The sequence below is a fragment of the Bos taurus genome, chromosome 12, assembly GCF_002263795.3.
Source record: "Bos taurus isolate L1 Dominette 01449 registration number 42190680 breed Hereford chromosome 12, ARS-UCD2.0, whole genome shotgun sequence".
In the NCBI taxonomy this organism is placed as follows: Eukaryota; Metazoa; Chordata; class Mammalia; order Artiodactyla; family Bovidae; genus Bos; species Bos taurus.
Window position 1 is genome coordinate 11,377,894 of NC_037339.1, and position 20,833 is coordinate 11,398,726.

Genomic DNA, 20,833 nt, shown 5'->3' on the forward strand with positions numbered 1-20,833 from the left:
CATGAGTGAAAGTCTTTCTGTCGTGTCTGACTGTGACCCCCAAGGACTATAACCAGCCAGGCTCCTCTGTCCATGGAATTCTCCAGGCAAGAACACTTGAGTGGATTGCCATTGCCTTCTCCAGGCGACCTTCTCAACCCAGGGATTGAAGCTGGATCTCCTGCGTTGCAAGCAGATTCTTTACCATCTGAGCCACCAGGGCAGGAATTTTCCAAGCAAGAATACTGGAGTCGGTAGCCATTCCCTTCTCCAGGGGATCTTCCCAACCCAGGGATCGAACCCCAGTCTCTCGCATCGCAGGCAGATTCTTTTTTTTTTTTTTTTTTAATATATTGAGTCTTTCTACCTAAGAAGATGGTTTATCTCTCTGGATATTGAAATCTTCCTTAGTGTCGCTCAGTAAGTTTATAATCACCTCTGTACAGGTATTTTATAATTTTAATAAAATAATTTAGTAAGATTGCTAGAGAAAAATCAAAATGTGTTGTATTTGTAAACACCAGAAGCAAGCTGATGCAAAACACCATTCACAATAGCAGTAAAAATTATAAAGTTTACAGTTCACTTTTTTATCCTACGGCTGCTGCTGCTGCTAAGTCGCTTCAGTCGTGTCTGACTCTGTGCGACCCCATAGATGGCAGCCCACCAGGCTCCCCCATCCCTGGGATTCTCCAGGCAAGAACACTGGAGTGGATTGCCATTTCCTTCTCCAATACATGGAAGTGAAAAGTGAAAGTGAAGTCGCTCAGTTGTGTCCAACTCTTAGCGACCCCATGGACTGCAGGCTACCAGGCTCCTCCATCCGTGGGATTTTCCAGGCAAGAGTACTGGAGTGGCGTGCCATCGCCACCCTCTGTAAATATCATAGCTTAACAGTAAGTTTCAAAATATGAGACTACTAGATATATTGTTCTTATTTGAAAATGTTCTGGCTATCCTTGACCCTCCGAGTTTCTGAATGAATTTTACAATTAGCTTGTCAATTTCCTCCAAAATAAACCTGGAGTTCCATCAAACTTAAGAATCAATTTGGTGGAACTTCCCTGGTCCAATGGTTAAGATTCCAAGCTCCCAATGCAGGGGCGATGGGTCCTATCTCTAGTTAGGGAACTAAGATCCCACATGCTGCAAACTGAGCGAAAAAAAAAAGAAAAAGAATCAATTTGGGAAGAAATACTAAAGAAATGTTGTATTTTCTACTTCATGAGAGGTAAACATGGACAGAGACTTCAGTTGATTAAAGTCTAATTAATAAGTATCTGTTTACAAAGTTTTATATATTTTATGATGAGAGGTCTTACATATATTTTTCATATTTATTTCTAGATATTTCCTATTTTTGATGCTATTCTAAAGACATCTTTAAAAAGCTCTTTTTATGTTTGTTGCTGGTATATAGAAATGACTTATTTTTATATATTGAAACTGGAAATTATATCCTCATTAAACTCACTTATGCCATTATTTATTTTTGGCATTTAGATATATACATGATTTAGATAGTCGTACAATAAAGGCTAATTCCAAAATATTTTCATCACCCTCCCACAAAGAAAGTCCCTGCATATTACCATCACTATTTCTTTCCTCCTCACTTACCATATGCCCAGCTCTCAAGACCTACGTAACCACTAATCTTTCTGTCTCTATGCATTTACTTATTCTGGATATTTCATACAAATGTAATCACACAGTATGTGCCCTTTTTTATCTTACTTCTTTCACTTATAATGTTTTCAATGTTCATCAAGGCTGTAGCATGAATCAGAACTCTTTTCCTATTTCAGGCCGAATAATATTCTACTGCATTGATATTAACATTTTTAATTCATTTATCAGTGAATGGGCTTTTTTTTCCTACTTTTTGTCAGTTATGAATAATGAGGCTATGAACTTTTGTGTAACAGTTTGGTTTTTTTGGACGTCTGTTTTCAATTCTCTTGGATATACCAAGAAGTGGAATTGTTGAGTCATATGGTAACTCTACGTTTAAGTTTTTGAGAATCAAACTGTTTTCCAAAGACACTGTACTGTTTTACATTCCCACTGGCAGGAAATGGGGGTTTTAGTTTTCCCATATTCTTGCCAACACCTGTTATTTTTCATCTGTTGCTGTTGTATTTTGCTTATGTATGTATGTACATAAAAGATAAAGACGTTGCTCAGTCGTGTTTGACTCTGCGACCCCATGGACTGTAGTCCTCCAGGCTCCTCCATCCATGGGATTCTCCAGGCGAGAACACTGGAGTGGGTTGCGATTTCCTTCTCCAGGGATCTTTTTGACCCAGGGATCAAACCCGGGTCTCCCGCATTGCAGGCAGGCTCTTTATTGTCTGAGCCATCAGGGAATCCCATGTATGTACATATATATTTAACAAATTTCCAGTCTTTTTTTGTTCATATTCACTAGATTTCCAGAACATGTGTCCTTCAAGTTCTCCTTCACTTTTTTATGAGGACTTGTACATTCAAAGACTTAGCTCAGTCTTCAGGGATATAAGAAACTTCCAGGTTGCCTAGGACTTGCCCAGGCCTACACACTTTTGAGCTCTGACTGCAAATTCACCCACCAGGTTTCCTCACCTAAACACAGCCTGGACTCCAGCTAAATGCAAAGTATCCAACAAAGATCACTATTGTGTCTTACGGTTGTTGGCTCTGCCATCAGTATTTGTCACTGTGATAATAATCATAGTTCTTTTTAAAACATTTTTATATTGGCCTACAGCTGATTAACAAACAATGTTGTGATAGTTTTAGGCAAACAGTGAAAGGACTCAGCCATACATATACATGTATCCATTCTCCCCGAAGCTCCCCTTCCATCCAGGCTGCCATATAATATTGGGCAGAGTTCCATGTGCTATACAGTTGGTCCTTGCTGGTTATCCATTTTAAATATAGCAGTGTGTACATGTCCAACAAAAACTCCCTAACTATCCCTTCCACCCAGCAACCATGAATTCATGCATTAAGTCTGTGAGTCTCTTTCTGTTTTGTAAGTAAGTTCATTTGTATCATTTCTTTTTAGATTCCACATATAAAGAATTTCATATGATATTTCTCTTTCTCTCTCTGACTAACTCCTCTCAGTAGGACAATCTCTAGGTCCATCCATATTGCTGAAAATGGCATTATTTCATTCTTTTTAATGGCTGAGTAATATTCCATTGAATATACATACCCTATTCCGCCAAAGAATTGATGCTTTTGAGCTGTAGTGTTGGAGAAGACTCTTGAGAGTCCCTTGGACTGCAAGGAGATCCAATCAGTCCATTCTGAAGGAGATCAGCCCTGGGATTTCTTTGGAAGGAATGATGCTAAAGCTGAAACTCCAGTACTTTGGACACCTCATGCGAAGAGTTGACTCATTGGAAAAGACTCTGATGCTGGGAGGGATTGGGGGCAGGAGGAGAAGAGGAAGACAGAGGATGAGATGGCTGGATGGTATCACTGACTCGATGGATGTGAGTCTGAGTGAACTCCGGGAGTTGGTGATGGACAGGGAGGCCTGGCGTGCTGCAGTCCATGGGGTCGCAAAGAGTCGGACACGACTGAGTGACTGAACTGAACTGAACTGAACTGATACTGTAGTTCTGAACTCTGACGGCCTGAGTTCAACTCTTATCTCCACGGTCACTTTCACCTTTTGTGAAGTGGTGAAGTTACCGAACTCATCTTTGCTCCAATATGCTCATCTTTCTAGGCCCTCACTCTCTTCTCTTCCCATTTTTCAGGGATGCCCTCTGACAGCTACACAGTCACTGCTTGGAAACTGCAATCACGGTGTTGCCTCCTGGAATTTCCTGACCAGGGTGTGACTTTGCTGGGGAGATATGTGGTTAGATCCTCTCTTATGGAGATGCTATTTAAGGTCCTCTTGGAGAAAATCAAAGATTTCTCAACAGGGAGGGAGGAATCTTTGCTCCTTTCTATCAACTGGCACTTCGGTGGGGCCCTTCCTTCCACACTGGCTGGAGCAGGAGCCTTCAGATGGGTGGACGCCCACCCTCACTGGCCCTCGTGGGCTGTGCAACTGTCCCGGCAGGAAGGTGCTGAGGCACCACACCTGTTGGACATGAGTGGCCCACACTGTTTTCTTTTGCTTTGTTTTTGATTATAGCGATCCAAGCCAGTGTGAAGCGGTATGGCACTGTGATTTTGATTTGTTTTTCTCTAACGGCTATTGATGTTTAGCATCTTTTCATTGCTGGTTGACTGTTTGTATATCTTCTCTGGGGGCTTGCCAGGTGGCTCAGTGGTAAAGAATCTGCCTGCAAAGCAGGAGACTCAGGTTCAATACCTGGGTCAGGAAGATCCCCTGGAGAAGGAAATGGCACCCCACTCCAGTACTCTTGCCTGGGAAATCTCATGGACAGAGGAGCTTGGCAGGCTACAGTCCATGGGGTCACAAAAGAGTCAGACACAACTTAGCAACTAAGCAAACAAACAAAACAAAGCGTATCTTTGGAGAAATCACGGTATAAATCCTTTCTCCCTTTCTGATTGGGTTATTTTTATTTTCATTTTTGAATTATGTGAGTTCTGTACATATTCTAGACACAAACCACAAATCATATATATCAGATATATAACTTGCCAATATGCTCTCCTTTCTCATGGGTTGTCTTTTCACTTTACCGATCCCATCATATGAAGCACATGTTTGATTTTGATTAAATCCAATTCATCTATTTTTTCTTTTGTTGTGCCACTGATCTTTTATTTTCCTTTTTGACAAATGCTGTGTATGTCAAGCTGTTTTCACAGAGTGTCCTCTGAAACAGGTCAAATAAAAACAAGTAGTGATGATAGAGCTTTTCTGTGAGCTATCAGACAAGCCAACCAGCGACAGCTCTCTAGAGATGCGCCTTTAGAGAGCTCCAGATCCATTCTGTCCCCTACAGTGGCTGCTAAACTACTGGTTTTCACAGTTACTGTCATTATGAAGCTGTTGACTTCCAGGCCTCCACGGAGCTGGGCAGAGGGGTGTAAACAAAGAGCACTGCCTGCCATTCCTGTTCTACAAGGATCAAGCCATTAGGGACTGTGGTCACACACCAAGTCACCAAGTCACCAATTCACTGTGCCAGGGGAATTTAGGCTGGAGAAAAATTGGAAGCATTTTGTGCTTTGGATACTCGCCCTGTTTAAGATGCATATTTAGGGAATAATTTCAGTGAACTCAGATTCTTGCATCTTCGCATACATAGAACTTTAAAAGCATTAAGTTGACATGTCTGTTCTTCCTGATTAGCAGTAATCTTTTACATTTTGACTACATGGTTTGTTTTTTGTCCCCCGGTGGGGTGGGGGGAATCCTATATATATCCTGGGTCTTCTTGGAGCAGTCTCTCAGAGCTATCTGAGAGGCTATCTTCCGGGCTATAGTCCTCAATGAAATGCCCAAATAAAACTTAACTCACAACTTTTAGGTTGCGAGTTTTTATTCAGTAGATAGTTTTAGCAATCATGAAAGGACTCAGAGTGGACTTTCGTCCTTTGCCTGAACTCTATGAGGATCTGGAACCAGCAGAGGCCCCTGGTGCCCACATGTCTCTGGGTGAGTTCTGATGAATTTGGGAGATCCTGGGTTTGGGATCTCCTGTTATTAGCTGGTGATCCTAAATTTTATTCTGTGGTGGACAAACTCCTTACTGTGAGGAATAGGTTTTCCTTGAACTTGGTTTCTAGAAGAGGTACCTGGGTTACCCCATTTGAAAAACACAGAAGATTTTGCTCAATAAAAAGATACAGGGGGCTGAGCTGTGCTGTGCTTAGTCACTCAGTCATGTCCTGACTGTTTGCGACCCCATGGACTGTAGCCCACCAGGCTCCTCTGTCCATGGGACTCTCCAGGCCAGAATGCTGGAGTGGATAGCCTTTCCCTTTTCGAGGGGATCTTCCTAACCCAGGGATCGAACCCAGGTCTCCTGCATTGCAGGTGGATTCTTAACTGGCTGAGCCACCAGGGAAGCCCATGAATACTGGAGTGGGTAGCCTATCCCTTGTCCAGAGGATCTTCCCGACCCAGGAATTGAACAGGGCTCAATTGCATTGCAGGAGGATTCTTTACCAGCTAAGCTATTAGGGAAGCCCACCCCCATTGAGAGACACTGGCAAAACAAAACCCCAAAAAACAAAAGACCAAAAAAACCCCCCAAAACAAACAAAGACATTGGATGGTTTTACTCAGTTGAAAGACATTGAGTGGGTTTGGACTGAGTGATTAGGGAGGAGACTAGCCTATCAATTTTCCTTGAATTGGTTATTTGAATAGAGTTTGCTGGAATAAATCACAAAATATCACACGAGAGCTTTCAGCTCTGAATAACAAAAGGAACACCTCCACTTGGCCAGCAACGGCAACTGAGAAACGTACAGGAGTGGTGGAGGCAGTCCCACAGGCAAAGCCCTCATTTCATTTAAAAACTTCTTGTCCCAGGCCCATATCTGAGAGCTGGCCATCGGTGTTCCGAGTACCCGCAACAGTTTTAGACCCTACGAGTGAGAAACCCAGACACGTAAAAGAGCTGAGATGACTCTAGGGTGACACCTAGCGGAGCTAAGTTCATAAACAGCACGTTGGTCCAGCACCCAGTCATCACCATCAGCACTTACTGACATCTTGACAAACCAACCCCAGGACGGGAAACAAAGCCGTCAGAACAGAAGAAAAAAGAGCAACAGATTGCCAGCCTCTAACAACACCCCAGCCAAGGTCATGTGCTATATATAAAGAATTTATACTTGCAAATACTTAATTGGGAAAATCATATTAAAAGAGATTTCAACCTAAAATTACCAAATTGAGGTTCTTTTGACATTTCAAAATTAATTTTTTGTGTATGCAAAGCTAGAGGAAGATGGCAATGAGATCAGATAGGCTGAATGGAATGCTTATTCTGATCGGTATTCAGAGGCTTTTAAAAGAGGAAACGATAAAGTAATTTCTTTGCAGGAAACAAGCAAAACATGGATGGAAACGATACTGGAGTTTTAAGAAGTCACTAGCGTTAACCCAGGCTCTCCCTCTGCCCCTGTCTCATACCCTCTTTTATCTGAACCGCCTGACCCAGACACTGTCCCTTTCTCTCTTCTGCCACCTCTGCCAACTGCTGTTTCCTCTCCCCTAGTGAAGGAGGACATAAAATTGGAATTATGGTGAATAACCTATAGTTTGATAAAACATGTTTTGTACAAATGAAGTAATTACAGTCCCGTTTGAGGAAATACTTCTTACAACCCGGGAACCGTCCTTAGTACTTATGTGTACAACCTTGACATGAGCAGAACTTAGAGCTTCGGTTAAGGAATGTCCTGGCCTGAGTTGAGACCCATGGGATTTGCTAAGGAATCTGAGTTACCCAGATTAATTATCAATGATTACAATTAATACAGTTCTCAGTTCAGAAAGTAAGGCAGAGGAATAGATAGAGAAAGCAGAATGGACACACCCCTTAACAGATTCTGAGCTGCATAGTCTAGAGGCTTGAATTGAATGCAAGAAATTAGGCCACAAAATGACTCAGATTTGTCCCACAGCTCTTTTCCAAGACTGTAGATAGGACAAAGATTCAGCAGTATAAACAAAAACCAGATGAATAAATTCTGGATTATTAGGAGGAGTTCAAGAAAACTTTTAAACAATATTCTGGCATGACATCTGAATCATTTTCTCATCACGAAAAAGATCCTTTGCTTAATTCTGCTCTTTCAGAAGGCATAGATGAGAAATTGGCTATTCTAATTAAGAGACACAATTTAGGGACTTCCCCTGGTGCTCCAGTGTCTAAGACATCATTCTGCCAATGCAGGGGGCCTGGGTTCGACCCCTGGTCAGGGAACTAGGTCCCACGTGTGGCAACTAAGAGTTCACATTGTATGACCAAAGATTCCTCATGCCACAGTGAAGAAAACGAAGACTCACTGCACCCAATAAATAAAATAAATACAAATAAATAGTTTTTTAAAAGACATGATTTAAGTTTGTCTGCATTACATATTGGAGAAGGCGATGGCACCCCACTCCAGTACTCTTGCCTGGAAAATCCCACGGGCTGAGGAGCCTGGTGGGCTGCAGTCCATGGGGTCTCGAAGAGTCGGACACGACTGAGCGACTTCACTTTCACTTTTCACTTCCATGCATTGGAGAAGGAAATGGCAACCCACTCCAGTGTTCTTGCCTGGAGAATCCCAGGGACGGGGGAGCCTGGTGGGATGCCGTCTATGGGGTCGCACAGAGTCGGACACGACTGAAGCGACTTAGCAGCAGCAGCAGCATTACATATAAGCACCCTTATCACACTGGCCATCCAAATTTCTGAAACCATTAAAAAGTCGAGGGACTTCCCTGATGGTCTAGTGGTTAAGAATCTGCCTGCCTAGTCCGGGGAGATCCCACATGCTTCAGAGCAACTACTGAGCCTGTGGTCCACAGCAAGAGAAGCCGCGGCAATGAAAAGCCCACGTATTGCACACAAGAGCAGCCCCTGCTCGCTGCAACTAGAGAAGGCCCGCGCACAGCAACAAAGACCCACTGCAGTCAAAAACAAATACAAATTTATTTTAAAAAAAGAGAGAGAGAGAGAAATCCAGCTCTTAAAATAAGGATTATAAATTTTCAATCATCCCAATTAAGAAGTCAAGGTCAGTCACTGGTTAACAAACCCCTGTTCAACCCGTGGCTGACAAAGGAATATAAAACTTGCTTTTACTGTGGAAAATCTGGTCATAAGAGAAGGAGTTGCAAAAAAATTTGGAAAGATTTCAGGGGAAAACAGAACTTCTAACTAGAATTTCAAGCTAAACACAAATGAAAGGCTGCTCCTGGGGAACACTGGTAGTCTTTCCTCTTCTTTTCTCTAAAACTCTGGGGTAAATAGAAGTGAAAATACAAGGGGAAACAATTAAAGCCCTCATAGACAGAGGGTCCACCTTTTCAGTTTTAAACGCTACCAAAATCAAAGGCTCCCTCAAAGAAATATTTCAGTGCACACAGTAGGGGTTTCTAATGCACCTATTCAGGCTCTTGGGCTTCCCAGGCAGCACAGGAGTAAGGAGTCCGCCTGCCAGTGCAGGAGACGCAAGAGACGCAGGTTCGATCCCCGGGTCGGAAAGAGCCCCTGGAGTAGGAATTGGCACCTGCTCCAGTATTCTTGCCTGGAAAATTCCATGGAAAATTCAGGCTACAGTCGATGGGGTCACAAAGAGTCAGACACGAATGAGCACAGCGCACACACATTAAGACTTTTCAATCATCCCCTTTAGAATTTTACTTAGGAGATTTTAAAGGAAGGCACTGCTTTCTCGGAGTAGAAACTGCCACTATTCACCTGGTAGGTGGAGTTTACCAGAAACTTATGAAGCCCATATTGCTTTTACTCCTAAGGGGGCAATATTTTTAGCACTGAAGGATCAGTAAGATTTTCTTCATCATATAATGTCTGTGACGCGTAATGAAGGTGATGCAGAACAAGAAAAACTGCTGGGCTCAGTACCTGGAGGATTACGGGCAATGAATCTTACTGACGTTGGAAAAATACATCCCACATTACCCATTAAATTACTTGCCTGGTGGGGACTTGGGGACTTGCCTGGTGGTCTAGTGGCTAAGACCAGTGGTCCGCATTCCCAACGCAGGGGGTCTACCTGATCCCTGGTTGGGAGCTAGATCCCACACGCCATAACTAAGAGTTTAAATGCCACATTAAATATCCCACATGCCGAACAAAGATCCAAGATCCTGTGTGTCGCAACTAAGTCCCGGCACAAACAAATAAATAAATATATAATATAATACAATTTTTAAAAAAATTACCATGGACCAGAATAAGCCTCTGCCCAATACTGGTACATACCCACTGAGGCAGGAGGCCAGAGAAGGATTAAGATCTTTGATATCAGCTAACATCAAGGAGCTTCCCTGGTGGCTCAGTTGGTAAAGGGACTGCCTGCAATACGGGAGACCTGGGCTCGATCTCTGGGTTTGGGAAGATCCCCTGGAGAAGGAAATGGCAACCTACTCCAGTGTTCTTGCTTGGAGAATTCCATGGACAGAGGAGCCTGGTGGGCTACAGCCCATGGGGTCATAAAGAATCGGGCACGACTGAGTGACTACATTAAGGAAGGGCTTATTGTGCCTTGTGCCAGCCCTCGCAGCACTCCCATCTTCACCGTTAAAACACTTAATGGCAAAGGTTGGCGATTGGTGTAGGATTTGAGCTCTACCAACACTATTATTATTCTGTGCTATTCCGCACTGCCAAAGCTCCATACTTTACTGTCCTGTGTTCCTGAAGATAGTGACTTCTTTTCTGGCATAGATCTCTGAAGTGCATTCATTAGTATTCCTGCACAACCTGATGACCCCTATCTTTCTGCCTTCACTTGGGATGAACTGCAATATACAGGGACTTGTGATGCCACAGGGCTATCTTGAAAGCCCCACTTAACTTTCCCAAATATTAAAAGCAGACTTAGATGATCGGGTTCTTCCACATACATCATTTCTTATACAATATGTAGCTGATTTGTACCTTGTGTTTACTTCAGAAGCTACCGTCAAAGGGACTTTTAATTGCTCTAGATGGAGTGAAAGGCATTTTGGTATTGTTCCCTACTTTGAAGACAAAAAGGCAATAAAGGGGCTTTCAAGGCCTTGAAGAAATTGGATTCCAAATTTTTCCTTAGTGGTTCAACCATTATATGGCTTGCTTAAACAAGACCAACCCGAATCTCTCTACTGTGAAATAGAACATTCTGAAACCACGGAGAACTTCAAAGCCTCCTGGCAAAGGTCTCAGCCCTGGGGCATCCAAATTATGATTTTTTTCTTTTGTTCTTTTGGCTGTGTGGCTTGTGGGATCTTAGTTCCCTGATCAGAACCCTGGTCCTGGGCACTGGAAGTGCTGAGTCCTAACCACTGGACCACCAGGGAATTTCCTACCTCTTTTTCTTTTTAGGAAAAAAAATGAAGAAAAGTGAAAATGAAAGCGTTAGTCACTCAGCCAATGTCTGACTCTTTGCAACCCTGTGGACTGCAGCCCGCCAGACTGCTCTGTCCATGGGATTCTCCAGGCAAGAATACTGGAGTGGGTAGCCATGCCCTACTCCAAGGGATCTTTCTGACCCAGAGATTGAACCTGGGTCTCCTGTGTTGTAGCAGATTCTTTACTGTCTGAGCCAACAGGGAAGCCCCATTTTTTAGACATGAAAACAATGATGTTGCATCAACGTGGCTGGGTATTAACCCAGCAACCCAGCAGTTAGTACCCACCAATTGGATATTACAGCCAACAGCTAGACTAGGTATCTAAGGGCCTTTCTTCTTGTCTCCAGGTTGTCACAGCAACATCTGAGCTGTGTCAGTCCTCAGAAGAAACAGTTATGAGTCACCCTTCTCACTGTCTTTGTTCAGAAGCTTTGTTAAACTCTCAGCACACACAACATTATTCAGCAAGCTCATTAACTTCTCATGAAATCGTTTTGCTCTCATTGAATCTAACTTCTTCACAGGTATAACAAACTTAATCCAGTCACCTTGCTCCCAGAAAAATCAGAGGTCAAGAATGAAAAACATTGGTTAACTGACAATCTTTTATTGCCTGGGATTGGTCTTCAAGAAAGCCCAGTAACTAGTCCTGATTTTATATTTTTTACTGATGGGTCCTGCCTGAGAGGACCTCATGGAAAGTACCAGGCTGACCTTGTCACTGTTTCTCCTGAATCTATCCTTGACAATGCTCCCTTGCCTAATATCTTTGCTACCCAACAGGCTGAGTTAACAGCACTAACAAGAGCCTGCCAGTGGGCAAAAGGAAAATCTGGTAATATTTGCACACATAGCTGTGACCCATTTGGGGTGGCACGTGATTGTGCCAAGCTTCTGAAACAAAAAGGATCTTTGACATCCTCAGGGCCGCCTGTTAAAATTGGGAAACAAGTTGAGAATTATTAGCTGCAAATCTGCGTCTGAGCACACTTGCTATTATTAAGGTATTGGATCATTCAAAGGCTGACATTGCAGAAGAAAAAGGAAACTAGCCGATCATGCTGCCAAGAGAGTGGCTTTACAAAACAAAACAACCAGCTAACAACTGTTTTTCACGTTCAGCCTCAAGGTAACTTTACTGACATAAAGTTTCAGGGAATGGCACCAGAAAGACACCTGGTCACAAAAAGGAGGAAGGCTCAGCTCCAGCAAAGAGTGTTGGACAAACCCAAATGGAAGGCCTATCCTTCCATCTGAAGCTCAGTCTATTGAAGTTAACTCACTGGAACCCAGATAAGGTCATCTTATAGGGTAAACAGTGTTTTTGGAAGCTTTATTTTACAATAGTCCAAATGGTCTATTTAAGATCTACCATTTGTCCAAAATAAAACCCGAGGAAGTCATTACACAGTTCTTAAGGAAATTTTCTGTTGCCTGCAAGTCCCTTTGAAATTTGGCAGGTTGATTTTATACAAATGTTTCCCTAAGGTTATCAGTATGTTCTTGCTTTGATGTGCGTGTTCTGACACTTGCGGCAGAAGGGCCACAAGCACAGTCAGTAGGGAAACTGATTTTAGAAAGAGTGAGTCCTATTTGGGGAACCCCCTCAGAACTGTAGCTATAGAACAACTCACTTTACCTGACAATTTGTTAAAGAAATCTGTAAGATTTGGCTGATTATGTAGCACTTCTGTTACACTTATTGCCACCAATCTTCTGTGTTTACACAGAATAGTTAAAGAACAAATGGGACCATTTAAACCCAACTGGGGACTTCCCTGGTGGTCCAATGGTTAAGAATCTGCCGCCAACGCAGGGGATGCGGGTTCAGTCCCTAGTCTGGGAAGATCCCACAGGCCCCAGAGCAACCAAGCCCACGCACACGACCGCTGAAGCCTGTGCCTAGAGCCAGTGCTCTGCAACGGGCGAGGTCTCAGCGAGGAGAAGCCGCACACCTGCAACTAGAGAGCAGCCCCTGCTCGCCGCGACTGGAGAAAGCCCAAGAGCAGCAACAAAGACCCAGGAAAAACAAAAACCAATTAATTAAAAAAATCCCCAATTGCTTGGGACTTCCCTGGCAGTCGAGTGGTTGAGATCTCACCTGCCAGTGCAGGGGCTGCTGACTGGAGCCCTGGTTGAGGGCTAAGATCCCACATGCCCTGAGGCCAAAACACCTGAAACCTAAGAAGCAATATTGTAACAAATTCAATAAAGACTTTTACAATGGCCCACATCAGAAAAATCTTTAAAAAAAAAACCAACCCAATAGACTAAGATTACAAAACCTATATGCGGGTCAGGAAGCATCAGTTAGAACTGGACATGGAACAATAGACTGGTTCCAAATAGGAAAAGGAGTACGTCAAGGCTGTATATTGTCACCCTGCTTATTTAACTTCTATGCAGAGGACTTCATGAGAAATGCTGGGCTGGATGAAGCACAAGCTGGAATCAAGATTGCTGGGGGAAATATCAATCACCTCAGATATGCAGATGACACCACCCTTATGGCAGAAAGTGAAGAGGAACTCAAAAGCCTCTTGATCTTGATGAAAGTGAAAGTGGAGAGTGAAAAAGTTGGCTTAAAGCTCAACATTCAGAAAACTAAGATCATGGCATCTGGTCCTATCACTTCATGGCAAATAGATGGGGAAACAGTGGAAACAGTGTCAGACTTTATTTTTGGGGGGCTCCAAAATCACTGCAGATGGTGACTGCAGCCATGAAATTAAAAGACGCTTACTCCTTGGAAGGAAAGTTATGACCAACCTAGATAGCATATTGAAAAGCAGAAACATTACTTTGCCAACAAAGGTCCGTCTAGTCAAGGCTATGGTTTTTTCCAGTGGCCATGTATGGATGTGAGAGTTGGACTGTGAAGAAAGCTGAGCACCGAACAATTGATGCTTTTGAACTGTGGTGTTGGAGAAGACTCTTGAGAGTCCCTTGGACTGCAAGGAGATCCAACCAGTCCATTCTAAAGGAGATCAGTCATGGGTGTTCATTGGAAGGACTGATGCTAAAGCTGAAACTCTAGTACTTTGGCCACCTCATGCAAAGAGTTGACTCATTGGAAAAGACTCTGATGCTGGGAGGGATTGGGGTCAGGAGGAAAAGGGGACAACAGAGGATGAGATGGCTGGATGGTATCACCAACTCAATGGATGTGTGTTTGAGTGAACTCCGGGAGTTTGTGATGGACAGGGAGGCCTGGCGTGCTGCGATTCATGGGGTCACAAAGAGTCAGACACGACTGAGACACTAAACTGAACTGAACTGAACTGAACGAATGCTTATTCCTTACCCTGGCCTAGGCCCTTCCACTGGTCCTCAGCTTCAGATCCACTTCTTTTGGCAAATATCATTTATCTCCTTTTGAGATAATCCTGGGGAGACCTATGAGACTGGATGAAGGATTGTATGAACCCATGTTGAAAGGGGATATGTTATATTATTGCGAGAATCTAATTAAATTATTAGCAGGACATTCTAACCTGGTTTCTGAAGCTTATCACAGTAATTTATCTTTAAATGGAGATCTGATACCCTATGACCTGCAACCAGGAGACTCGGTTCAATCCCCGGTCTTGGAGGATCCCACATGCTGCAGAGCCTCTGAGCCCGTGTGCCACAACTATTGAGATTGTGCTCCGGAGCCGGGGAGCCACAGCTACTGAGCCCAGGCACCAAAACCATGGAAGCGGGCACGCCCTAGAGCCCGTGCTCCACAAGACACGCTCACTCACTGCACCTGGATGTAGCCTCCACTCCCTGCAGCCAGAGAAAAGCCATGCAGCAACAGAGACCCAGCACAGACAGAAACAAATGCATAAAATTCTTTTTCAAACGACATTCGAAAAGCAAGAAAGACACCCATGCCAGGACAAGATGAGGGCATCAGAAATAGACAGTTATCCCAAGATGCCAAACCTGACCTATTTGATTATTTATAATATTTTCTTGATTTCTTGGACTTTTGAGCATGAAGCAATTGTTTTTCTGTTGTGGGCACAGTCCGATGCAAATTTTAGAAATCAATCCAGTTGATGGGTTTCTTGTCAATTATCTATGTTCAATATTTCTGGTTTACTTTGGTGAGTTTCTTCTCTCCAAGGCTCTGATTGGATGGACTTTAGAAAATTTGTTTTAGAACAAAGAAGTTATAGCTATGTCTGGGTCACTGTTGATATTACTAAGATGGGACCCCTCACTGGGCCAATCAATCATACTTGCTATGACCCTGGTCAGAAATAAGAATTTTCCTTTAAAGCTACTCAAGCTCCATCAGAACAATGAGCTAAATTTCACTGAAAAAATATAACTTACCAATTATTAGGAAGGCCTATCTCTCAGTTATGGGAAGGATTTATATGGCTAACACGAGACTGTGGTCATTTAAGGGCCTCCCATGTTGGGAACAATTAAATCAAACTACAGATTATCAGCATAATAATGACTAGAAAATAGGTAGGGTGCCTTAAGAAAATGACCATATATCATTTCCTTTAAAGACAGCAATTGGTATGACACAAATTGGATCAGGTGACTAGGAATATATCGAGTAGGACCCAATGGAACTCAGTGGTTTTGCAGGACCAATCTATGGCTCTGACTTCCACCAGGATGGACAGGAAGGGGTATTCCAGAATTCCCTTATGTCAAGGTCATGTATGTGCCAATTTAGATGTGACTATGGAGAAGGCAATGGCACCCCACTCCAGTACCCCTGCCTGGAAAATCCTATGGATGGAGGAGCCTGGTAGGCTGCAGTCCATGGGGTCGCTAGGAGTCGGACACGACTCAGCGACTTCACTTTCACTTTTCACTTTCCTGCATTGGAGAAGGAAATGGCAACCCACTCCAGTGTTCTTGCCTGGAGAATCCCAGGGACGGGGGAGCCTGGTGGGCTGTCGTCTATGGGGTCGCACAGAGTCGGACACGACTGAAGCGACTTAGCAGCAGCAGCATGGCAAATTTACTGTTAATACGAGCCTGATGGACCAAGAGATCTGTATTACAACCATTTAGCAGCTATTTTCGTGACTTCACTAGGATCAGAATATGTAATTGCCTACATGGAAGCCTTAAGAGAATTCACCCTAACGTCCTTACATGACAGTAAACAACTAGCTATATTACTTTGCCCTGCTTCATTCTGTACTCCCAGGCCAAATTTGCCTGTTATTCCAGGTATTTCTTGACTTCCTACTTTTGCATTCCAGTCCCCTATAATGAAAAAGACATATTTTGGGGGTATTAGGTCTAGAAGGTCTTGTAGGCAGGGCAAAAGCTAATAGAGTTTTGCCAAGAGAACGCATTGGTCATAGCAAACACCCTCTTCCAACAACACAAGAGAAGACTCTGAGAGACATGGACATCACCAGATGGTTAATACCAAAATCAGATTGATGATATTCTTTGTAGCCAAAGATGGAGAAGCTCTATACCGTCAGCAAAAACAAGACCAGGAGCTGACTGTGGCTCAGATCACAAACTCCTTATTGCCAAATTCAGACTTAAATTGAAGAAAGTAGGGAAAACCACTAGCCCATTCAGGTATGACCTAAATCAAACCCTTTACAATTATACAGTGGAAGTGAGAAATAGATTCAATGTATTAGGTCTGATAGACAGAGTGCCTGAAGAACTATGGATGGAAGTTCGTGACATTGTACAGGAGGCAGGGATCAAGACCATCCCCAGGGAAAAGAAATGCAAAAAGGCAAAATGATTGTCTGAGGAGGCTTTACAAATAGCTATGAAAAGCAGAGAAGGGAAAGGCAAAAGAGAAAAGGAAAGACATACCCATTTGAATGCAGAGTTCCAAAGAAGAGCAAGGAGAGATAAGAAAGCCTTCCTCAGCGATCAATGCAAAGAAACAGAGGAAAATAATAGAATGGGAAAGACCAGAGATCTCTTAAAGAAAATTAGAGATACCAAAGGAACATTTCATGCAAAGATAGGCATAATAAAGGACAGAAATGGTATGGACCTCACAGAAGCAGAAGATATTAAGAAGAGGTGGCAAGAATACACAGAAGAATTATACAGAAAAGATCTTCACGACCCAGATAATCACGATGGTATGATCACTCATCTAGAGCCAGACATCCTGGAATGCGAAGTCAAGTGGGCCTCACTATGAACAAAACTAGTGGAGGAAACGAATCGCCAGTCCAGGTTCGATGCATGATGCAGGATGCCCAGGGCTGGTGCACTGGGATGACCCAGAGGGATGGTATGGGGAGAGAGATGGGAGGGGGGTTCAGGATGGGGAACCCCTGTACACCTGTGGTGGATTCATGTTGATGTATGGCAAAACCAATACAATATTGTAAAGTAATTAGCCTCCAATTAAAAAAAAAAAAAAAACTAGTGGAGGTGATGGAATTGCAGTTGAGCTATTTAAAATCCTAAAAGATGATGCTGTTAAAGTGTCAATATGCCAGCAAATTTCGAAAACTCAGCAGTGGCCACAGGACTGGAAAAGGTCAGCTTTCATTCCAATCCTAAAGAAAGGCAATGCCAAAGAATGCTCAAACTACCACACAATTGCACTCATCTCACACACTGGTAAAGTAATGCTCAAAATTCTCCAAGCCAGGCTTCAAAAGTACATGAACCATGAACTTCCAGATGTTCAAGCTGGATTTAGAAAAGTCAGAGGAACCAGAGATCAAATTGCAAACATCCGCTGGATCATTGAAAAAGCAAGAGAAAAACATCTACTTCTGTCTTATTGACTATGCCAAAGCCTTTGACTGTGTGATTACAACAAACTGTGGAAAATTCTTCAAGAGATGGGAATAACAGACCACCTGTCCTGCCTCTTGAGAAATCTGTATGCAGTTCAGGAAGCAATAGTTAGAACTGGTCATGGAAAAATAGACTGGTTCCAAACAGGGAAAGGAGTACGTCAAGGCTGTATATTGTCACGTGCTTATTTAACTTATATGCAGAGTACATCATGAGAAATGCTTGGCTGGATGAAGCACAAGCTGGAATCAAAATTGCTGGGAGAAACATCAATAACTTCAGATATGCAGATGACACCACCCTTATGGCAGTAAACAAAGAAGAACTAAAGAGCCTCTTGATGAAAGTGAGAGTGAAAAAGTTGGCTTAAAGCTCAACATTCAGAAAACTAAGATCATGGCATCTGGTCCCATCACTTTATGGGAAACAGATGGGGAAACAGTGGAAACAGCGACAGACTTTAATTTGGGGGGTGGGGCTCTAAAATCACTGCAGATGGTGACTATAGCCATGAAAAGACACTTGCTCCATGGAAGGAAAGTTATGACCAACCTAGACAGCATATTAAAAAGCAGATACGTTACTTTGCCAACAAAGGTCTGCTAGTCAAACCTATGGTTTTTCCAGTAGTCATGTATAGATGTGAGAGTTGGATTATAAAGAAAGCTGAGTGCCAAAGAATTGATGCTTTTGAACTGTGGTGTTGGAGAAGACTCTTGAGAGTCCCTTGGACTGCAAGGAGATCCAACCAGTCCATCCTAAAGAAGATCAGTCCTGAATATTTGTCAGAAGGACTGATGCTGAAGCCGAAACTCCAATACTTTGGCCACCTGATGTGAAGAACTGACTCATTGGAAAAGACCCTGATGCTGGGAAAGATTGAAGGCGGGAGGAGAAGAGGATGACAGAGGATGAGATGGTTGGATGGCATCACCGACTCAATGGACATGAGTTTGAGTAAACTCTGGGAGTTGGTGATAGACAGGGAGACCTGGCGTGGTGCAGTCCATGGGGTTACAAAGAGTCGGACATGACTGAGCAGCTGAACTGAACTGAACTGATATCACTTATATCCTGCCTATAAGACTGCTGTCTCTTGCAGTACTCAATGTGTCACCAGGCCTCTGACAAAATGAATGATGGTTGATTGAGGCCATTTTGGCAACTGATGGCAATTTTGAGGCAATTGATTACTCATTTAACTATATGGAATAATTGTAATAGTGCAAGTGCAGATATGGAGGAAACAAGGGAAATCATTTCTGGGATCATAAGAGACTAGCAACACAGATGATCCAGAGGATTTTAGGTAACCAATAAGGTCTAATCCAAAAACAGCACACTGAGTGCCCTTACAATGAAATCTTCTTGTGATCTAGGAACGAGAGTTCCTAGTGCTATGGGACAAATGGATCATCAAATTCCTCCCAAATTTTGGTCTAATTTATAACCAACAGGGAGCACTGTAAACAAACAAAGAACTGCTTCCAGTTCTACAAGGATCAAGCCATTAGCTACTACAGTCGCCCACTGACCGTGCACTCTGACAGGAGTTCAAGGTAGAAAAGAACACGGAGCATTACTGTGCTTTGGAGACTGGCCCTGGATAGTTAAGATGCATATCTAAGGACTAACTCCAAGGAACCCAGATTCTTGTATATTCCCATACCTGGAAAATCACTAAAATCATTAACTCGAGATATGATTTTTTTTCTGATTATCAGTAATCTTTTGATATGCAGCTACATTTTTTTTTTCCCAGAAAAAAAATCTCATATATATACTGGCTCCTCCCCAGTCTCTTTGGAGCAGTTCCTCAGAGCTATCTGAAACACTGCCTCCCAGGCTAGAGTCCTTAGTAAGACCCCTAATTCATAACTTTGAAGTTGCGCGTTTTTCTTCAGTTGACAGAGGGATGGGTGGAGGGCATGGTAAGAAAATCACAAGGCTCACTGTTCTTACCAATATTCAACTGTTTTTCTTGAACAAACACTTCTCGGAATGTTGCAAGCCTTTAATTTCCAGAGTTCTAGTAAGTTTATTTTGAGAGTTTTTGTTGTGTTCTCATTGCTTTTATGGAGAAACAGATTTTGGGGTCGGGTGGGATTGCTGCTAAACCGTTTGGAATGCAACCCGCTCCAGTATTCTTGCCTGGAAAATTCCATGGACAGAGGAGCCTGGCGGGCTACAGTCCATGGGGTCACAAAGAGTCGGATATGACTGAGTGACTGAGCACACACACACACACACACACACACACTCCCTGAAATGAATCACTGACACACAAGATAACTTGGATAAATCTCAAGAGAATTATGCTGAGTGAAAAAAAATGACCTCAAAAGGTTACATATCATATGATTTCATTTATGTACCATTCTTTAAGTTAAAAAATTAGACAGATGGATTACAGACTCTGGGTGGAAAAGGTCAGAGAAATGAGGAGAGAAAAAGTTGTGGTTATAAAAGCATAGTACAAGGAATATTTGCAATAAAACAGTTTTGTATCTTAATTGCACTTGTAGTCTAATTTCACGAATTAAATAGACACACACACATGCATGCATATAAAAGTAGTGTTAGCTGAAAACTGGGTTCACCTCTTGGTAGGTGTCAAGTCAAAAGACATAACCAAGGACACAAAGATCAGGAGGCGTGAAAGCCAGCAGGACCCTGCGGGGCTCCTGGGCATAAAGCTTTTCTCTGTCCTTGTTTCTTGTTTGTAGGAAATAGGTTTCAGACTCAATAACCTTCCCTGAGTTCCAAAGGGCAGATTCATATAGTTGCCAATCAGAGAAGAGAGGGGATGTAGAGACCAGGGAGGAGCAGTCCAGCAACAACAGCGTGGCCCTGGGACAGGGCCCTCTGCCTCAAGGGATACGCATGGCAATATCTTTGAGCTCTTCTGCAGAACTAAAGCCCCCGATAAATGCAGATGTTAACTACTTGATGAAGCATTCTTCATTCCAGAGAGAACGTTACAGTTTAAGAACCTTGAGAACCACAGAAGCTCATCAGGAGACCACCTGAGGCCCGATTCAAGGACTGCAGGCCCTGCACACACTCTGATCCTTATATCAGCAA

The 20,833-nt window shown here is 43.0% G+C and overlaps 1 protein-coding gene across 1 annotated transcript in view; it reads right to left on the minus strand.

The window, feature by feature from the left end:
• The window catches only part of KBTBD7 (kelch repeat and BTB domain containing 7), a 38,760-nt gene that overhangs the window by 2,225 nt on the left and 15,702 nt on the right, over positions 1 to 20,833 (minus strand). The window contains exon 1 of the mRNA XM_059892185.1: positions 1 to 20,833. This exon is cut by the window's right edge and continues 15,702 nt beyond it. The gene's annotated coding sequence lies outside the window, so the exon portion shown is untranslated.